At 36.2% G+C, this 7,491-nt stretch overlaps 1 pseudogene; it reads left to right on the top strand.

Annotated features, from left to right (window-relative positions):
• The first annotated feature begins 210 nt into the window (after positions 1-210).
• LOC149236195 (F-box protein GID2 pseudogene) lies at positions 211-962 on the top strand (annotated as a pseudogene).
• Positions 963-7,491: the final 6,529 nt, after the last annotated feature.

Below are 7,491 nucleotides of genomic sequence, written 5' to 3'. Positions count from 1 at the left end.
ATTTATCCCAAGCTTGTATGTAAGGTTTCCCTTCTCCTTGGTTATCCAAACATAACGCAAGTACATCTGTAGACCACCCATCTCTGTGTTATTGATTTTTTTTCCATATTAAGCAGGAAAGTTCAAGTAAATTCAAAAAAATGGCCTTCAATATCTCTCAAGGTTTATGTGATCTCTTACAATTTTCGTGCATATATTATGGAAATCATAGCCACAATCAGAATGCTTGAGAAGCATATGATCAATTATCATGATAAACCCAACAAGGATTTTCTTTTCACTAGCTAAGATGTCTTCCAAAATAATGCAATTTAGGGATCCATTTATAAACCCAACAAGGATTGTATTTTCACTAGCCAAGATGTCTTCCAAAAGAATGTAATTTAGGGATCCATGTAGTACTCATCATAGGTCTTCATGTACTAAGAAGGAACAATTTTATCTAGATTGGAATTTGTTATCTGAAGTTCTAAAATACATAAATGAAAGATCTCTGGTTAGGGCTTCACATGTCAACAGGCTATGGCGTAAGGCTGCTCAGTATGAGAAGCTTTGGGAGAACATATGTTTCAGGCATTGGGCTAACATTGGTTGTGATCATCCTCAACTGATATATGTGGTTTTAGCACTGGGTGGGTTCAAGAGACTATACCATTTACCTTTGGCCTCTTCTCGATCCTTCATCCTCCTCCTTGTGAGAATTCAATTGACAAACCTTTTTGCCATCCATTTCATCATAAGTCCCTTCTAGAAAACTTGCAAAAACAAAATATTGGGGTGAAGATGAGTTTCACGTTCCTCTCTCACTTTTTTATATTCATTGTTATGAGAAAATAAGCAGTGCTCCGTTGGGGAAATTTTTTGCTACCCCTGTTAAATCTTCCAAGCATCAGATATTTGAAAATCTCAACCCTATCCTATTCAATTATATGGACTCCAAATCATCGAATCATTCATATTGATATTTGATGTCCTACAAAACCCACAATTTGATCCATTTCAATCCCAATTTATATCATTTGATTACCAGTAACATCAAGCCAACCTAACCTAAAGGTGAAAATATGTATTTTGTTTCCATGTTGAATACTTCTTTGAATTTAAGAGGTATGTGAAGTTTGGAGCTATTTAGAGTTATTGAACGATATCTTATGGATCTAGAGGAGATCTGTTGCTACTATATTAGTTGGACGTGGTAAAGACTGAAAAACATCATAGTATTTTACAAGTTATTATACTAGTACTATTTAGTATAATTATTCAGACTAATCTTTTGTTTCTTTTTTCTCTATGAGAATACCTTTCATGATTGGAGGATTATTGTTACAGTAAATCCAATCTACTTTATTTAGCCTAAACTAATTACCATCCATGGAAAGAACATTAATACCCATTAACAAAATATTGTTGGTCTTTTGTTTTTTAGATTTTGAAAATGTTGTGCGTTCATCACATCAAACAATCCAACGACATGGATTATTGCATTAACCTTTTTCTTTTTTTGTAAAACAAAAACAATATTTTCTTACAGGGACAACCTAATCTTACACATTCTTATTAAACATCCCCAATTCGGAGGATTTATAATCCTTCAAACTTGGCTCTGTTTTTCCATTATAGTAGCATTTCAAACTTTTTAAATCCAAAACAAACCAATTTAGGATAATATCTACAATTTTTGGTTCGCTAGTTGAAATAAAAATCTATGCTAGTGCAACTTCCAAGTTTTGAGAAACACCTAAAACTTAGCAAGAGATGCAACATTATAAGGCACACCATTGTGAACAGTTGCACTTCCAAATTTTATGGCATCATTAGGATAAAAAGTTTCACATGGTCTGGAACAATCTAATGGACAATCGTCTGATTTAATTCTGTAAAGGGAAATTTTTTTAGTGTTTTAAATTAGACATAAAAACAGCTGCTAATCAAATCCAAAACATTCCTGAAAAACATATTGACAAATCCAAAAAAAAATATGCAATCCCTAGTCATGTTAGAATCTTCATGGATACTTACGTTGGAAAATGGATTTTAGAGGCTAAGGTTCATTGCAACTATTTATTGTTGTATGGGCATCTAGAATGAGTACAAATTTTTCTTTTTGATAAATCTGAAGTTGGTTTGGTTGCTATTGCTAGAATGGCTTCCTAGTGGATTTTATTCTCTTTCACTGATAGTGGCAGGGGCTTGCTGCTTCACAATTTCCCTTGTTTTTTAAAAATAATTCTCATTATCCTTTCACATTTAAATAAAGAATAAGGACATTCGTAACTTTTATTTTACGATAAAAGATTTGAGTTTTTATCATTTATTTGAGCATTACAACATTATTTTTGAAAATTAGTTTTTGTTATAACATTTAAGAAAAAAGAAGGATGTTGAAATTTTCTCTTGTTATTCTATGGATTTGTCTTTCTTCTACTTTTATTTAAAATGTGGTATTATACTTAAGAAATATTAAAGATATTGTGGTATTAACTACTAACTAGTAGTTAGTAATTCAATAATACTGGGTGGGTATGGATCATATGACCTCCATGTGCATTATGTTCATGTGGAAAAATTTAAACCAATTGAGTCATGATTTGATGTTTATATACACTCTTCATACCTTTTTTTTTCATATAAGAAAAATACAATTTTTTTAATATTGAAACTTTGCACAAGATCATTTAATAAATTAAAAAAATATATATTAATATTTGTGTAGCCAACAATATATTTGGGGCCTAAGGAGGCATGTGTGGGAGGGGATATTTATAGCCCTACAGGGAAAAGTTTTATTCTTTTTTTTTTGTGTGAATAAGAAGTGGGATTTCTATTCATTCTTCAAAACAAAATTACATTCATAGTTTTTTGCAGCTAGTATGACTGATTGGAAACCAGACTAGCTACAGTATAGCCATATTCTTATCAGAATCTTGGTTATGACATTGCATATGTTTTTCTTCCTAGACCATCTCTTAAAAAATTTACAAAAAGAATAGTAGCTTGAGATATGTATGTAATTTATAACAAATTTTATTTGCCAGCCCAACAAATCAGCCCTAACATACTTTAAACACATAATAGTGCTAGACATAACAAGAATATATAGGATTTCTAGAAACCATACCTAAAACCATAACAATGACATATAATATCAGATTAATTATCAGGGTCGTTACCCGTAGGGGGGTCCTCTTACTCCGGAGGGTCTTGGTCAATACCTTGACGTGATGGCTCCTCTCTCATGTTGCGCACACAGAAATGGCGCACAATAGGTAGTTGATCATCCCCATTTCCAGGAATGCTATCCAAACAATGAACATAGTGTAGGAAAGTATCAAACATTTCTTCCATGGATTCGATACAATCCTTCTGACTGCATTCAATATCCACCAATGTACGCAATTGGGTTTCCAGTATTTCCACTCTTCTGTGAAGAATGTCAAACTTCCACTCTTATGTGAAGAATATCAAACTTCCACGACTAGGTACCTTGAGAACTAGTCTCCACTATGACTTTTCCCATCAACATCTTCATCTACCACATTGTGTTCACACTTTTATGATAAATGGTTTCCCGAGTCTTGATGTTGTTAGTATTGATCACCCAATCAACCTCCTCCACCACACCACCCTACGCTTTATTTACTTTTTTCTCCCAAACTTCTTGCCCCTTTACTTTCTGGATGGCCTTTCCTGCTTCTGGGACAAGGTCCACATAGGCTTGTGCGACCTCCCATGTTGTAGTCTCCATATTTGTTCTTTTGCAAGGGGTGGTTTTTGGTTTCCCGCCTCTTGGCCTTCCCCTGCAATAAACTCTCTTGCCATGATCCATACTCCTGTGGGCACCTATTCTACTCAAAACCAAATGGAAATTATTTACCTTATGGATTCATAGATCATTGTGAAGGAAACAATGACAAGTATGGTGATAAATAGTCCCCACTACTCCGCAACTTGATTATTTCATCCATTATTTCCAGATCAGGGTGTGATAATTCACACAGATTCATCTATGCACACCACTTTCTTCCCTGTTTCTTCTTCAGTTAATATCTTTTCGTTACTGCCCAATTTAACATGATAATTAACTTTGAGCACCGACACTTCAGGTGATGATCAATATTGTCCTTGGGGAGAGGCGATTTTGTACCGAGGGATGTACCCTCCTTTGATGCCACCTCACCAACCTTTAATCTCCATGTACCACATCTCTAAATGATTCCAACGCCATTTTTATATAATGTTCGTCCCTTGCATTGGTTACGAGCTAACTGTGTAATCCGATTCTCAATGACAATAAACATTTCTTAGGGTTGAACCCCCCCAGGGTGCATTCACAACTCCATGATGTCTGTTTGAGTTTGAATTCCTGCTCCCATATCAAAATTAACTATGGTGTCACAGTCATCCTTGAGCTGCCTCGATTAGACCTCCTCCCATACATATTCACCTTTGACCGCCAACTTCTTCACCCCTTCATTTGCCAGCTTGTCTGCCTTGATTGGCGAACGAGGTTGAACTCAATGGTCTGCATGTGATCCAAATGTCCTTGAATTCTCTGAATGATATGGATCAGATGCCAATGCTTTGTCACCTTCCCCATGTTGTAGCCACCTTAACAACCCTGATTACCAAATTTGAATCTCCCTCAATTGTGTAGTGGTGCTTATTGGTTTTGATCAAGAGGTCTAGCCCTTGTTCTAGAGCCATGAATTCCACTACATGTTTCATCATCATTCCAAAATTAGAATAGTAGAGTATGATGATTTTACAAGTGTTGTCACGAATTTCACTTCCCACAACAGTGCAGCTTGGTTTGACCTTCGAGGTCCCAAAAAAATTTAACTTCATAAACCCTGTTGTTGGGGTTGTCTAGGTTGTTATTAACCCCTACACTCGTGGTTCCTTTCTCCTGTGAAGAAAAGGTTGGATCCCTTTCAGTCCTAAAATTTCTAGAATTTTGTTTTCTTGCATTGTAGGATTATTATTTTCCTTTCAAGCTTGACAACTTAGGATTGTTTCTTGTAATTGTTGCAGGATTTGGGAGATTAACGATGAAGTTGGGGAAGATTTGTCCTAGAATATACGATGGTTTCTCTCTTTCCATGCTGCCCATATCACGACTCTAGCTCCAACCAATATTAATTATCCCTTCTTTCGATATTTCTCCTCTTCAATTATTTGAAGTCTCTTTAATGTTGTCTCTTTGTTTGTTTGATTACCAAAATACCTGAGCAATCTAGTCCCATAGTGTAGTTACGTATTCACAACTATTCAGTAAGTGGTTTATAGTTTCTTCATTCTTTTGATAGAGGTTGCATCGTGAGGGGCCAGAAAAACCCCTGTGTTAGAGATTTTTCCAAGTGAGAATATTTTTGTGCATTACCAACCAAATAAAGATTTTAATTTTTGGCCACTGCTGAGATGACCAGATCTTACTCTAGTTCAGTCCTTCGATATCCATTTGGTCCTCCATAAGATATCTCCGTGATTCCTTTAAGGTAAATTGGCCTCCTTCCTGCCTCCCCCATCGAAGTTGATCCTCATCCTCCAAATGGAGAATCCTTCATAGCTGAATATCCTCATCCATACCTTGGTCCAGTTGGGATAGTGGTTGTTGTGCGAATTGGTTTAAGATGGTCCATTGTCTCCATTTTTTATTGTTTCCACCTGGGTCCTAGTACTGATGAAACATACTTTTGCCTTCTATTTGTAGCACCTCTTGGAGTTCAATTCATTCTGGTCCAACTAGTTTTGGTTCCTACTGCCATGCATCCTCCCAAAATAGTGTTTTTCTATCATTCCTTACCTCCCAAAAACAATGCTCTTGTATCAGTCCCTCATTTTTCTAGGCTAGGTTCCATGAGGTTGATCCTGTCATCTTATCATTAAATCTAATCAAATATTGAGGGTTTCATTGTGGAGCATATTTAGCCTTCCAAAGTGAAGCCTAGGGGAGTTTGATATCTTTAATCCATCGCCACCATAATTTGGCTCCATAGACAACATTCATTTTTTCTGGGCCTTGAAGGCCTAACCCTCCCAGGGATTTTAAATTTGTCCCAACTCACCAGAGCCCATTTGTTTTTTTTCCTCTACCCCATTCCATAGGAACATCTTGTGGATTTATTTGATTTTGTTAAGATTACCTTTAGGAGCTGGGAGCATTTTTTATGGAAACATAGGGATTTCTTGTAGAACTAATTTGGTCAACATGAGTCTACCTGCTATGTTTAGAGCATGGTATGTCCACTTGCTGACCTTGTGTTGTAATTTTGCTACTAGGGTCTCCTAGGTTGATTTTTTTCCTTCTTTATCTATTAGAGGAACTCCCAAGTACTTTGAAGGCATAGATTTCATTTGAAAGCCTAAAATGAGGGAAAGGTTTATTTGCATTGCAATGGGAGTACTAAAACAGAAAACCATAGAATTTGAATGATTAACCTCCATACCCTAGGTAGCCGTGAAATCCTCAAGGATATATTTGTAGGTTCTTGCCTCTTTAATTGAGGGGACTCCATGCAACATTGTATCATCCACAAATTTTTGGTGGGTGGTCCACTTGCATTCAACATGAAGTTGTAATCCTTTAATTCCCCTAATATAGTTGCGGTTTTAATGGATTAACTAAGGCCCTCCACGGTTAGAAAAAAGAGAAAGGGATATAAAGGATCTCCTTCCTTAGGCCTCTTGTGGGCAAAAAAGGTTGCGCAAGGGCCCCATTGACCAAGATCGAGAAACTAGTGGAGGTGACTGGAGACATTACCACTAGATCTAGTGATGCCGAAAACCAAGGGATTTAAAAAGGTTATCCAAGTATTCCCAATTTAGCTTATCATATTCTTTAGCAATATAAAGCATCATAATCATTCCCACCTTTTTCTAAACTTTAAGGGAGTGAATGATTTCATGGGCCTGGATTATATTATCAAGGATCTTCCTTCCTTCCACAAATCCAACCTGTTCTTCCGACACTAGAATTGGGAGCAGGGGTTTTATCCTGTTTGCAATGAATTTTGAGATTATTTTATAGATTACATTGCAGAGAGAAATAGGTCAAAGCTTATATAGAGTTTTTACTTCCTTTTATTTTGGGATCAAAGTTATGAGAGTATAATTCAGGGATTTTAGAACAAAACCTGATTTGTAGGAGTCTTTGACTACCTCGCCTATCTCATGATCCACAATTTCCCAACATGGTTTGAAAAATATGACTATGAATCCATTAGGATCAGATGCTTTTCTATTAGGCACATCTTGCACTGCATGTTCTACTTCCTCCATCGAGATTGGTTTGTTGAGATTGTCATTCTGCTCTTTTGTGATTATTTTAGGAATATTCCTCGATATTTTCCTGATGGCCCCTGTTTTGTCTCATGGCAGTTCTAATGTAATATCTTGGAGGTGTTAGACCAGTGTGTACTCGATCTCCTAATGGGAGTGGACCACCTTACCTTCCTTATATTTTAATTTCAAAATCTTGTTGTGATTTCTATG

The sequence above is a fragment of the Pinus tabuliformis genome, chromosome 8, assembly GCF_031772625.1.
Source record: "Pinus tabuliformis cultivar Carrire ecotype Pingquan chromosome 8, CPIR1, whole genome shotgun sequence".
Lineage (NCBI taxonomy): Eukaryota > Viridiplantae > Streptophyta > Pinopsida > Pinales > Pinaceae > Pinus > Pinus tabuliformis.
This window is presented reverse-complemented; position numbering and strand designations above follow the sequence as displayed.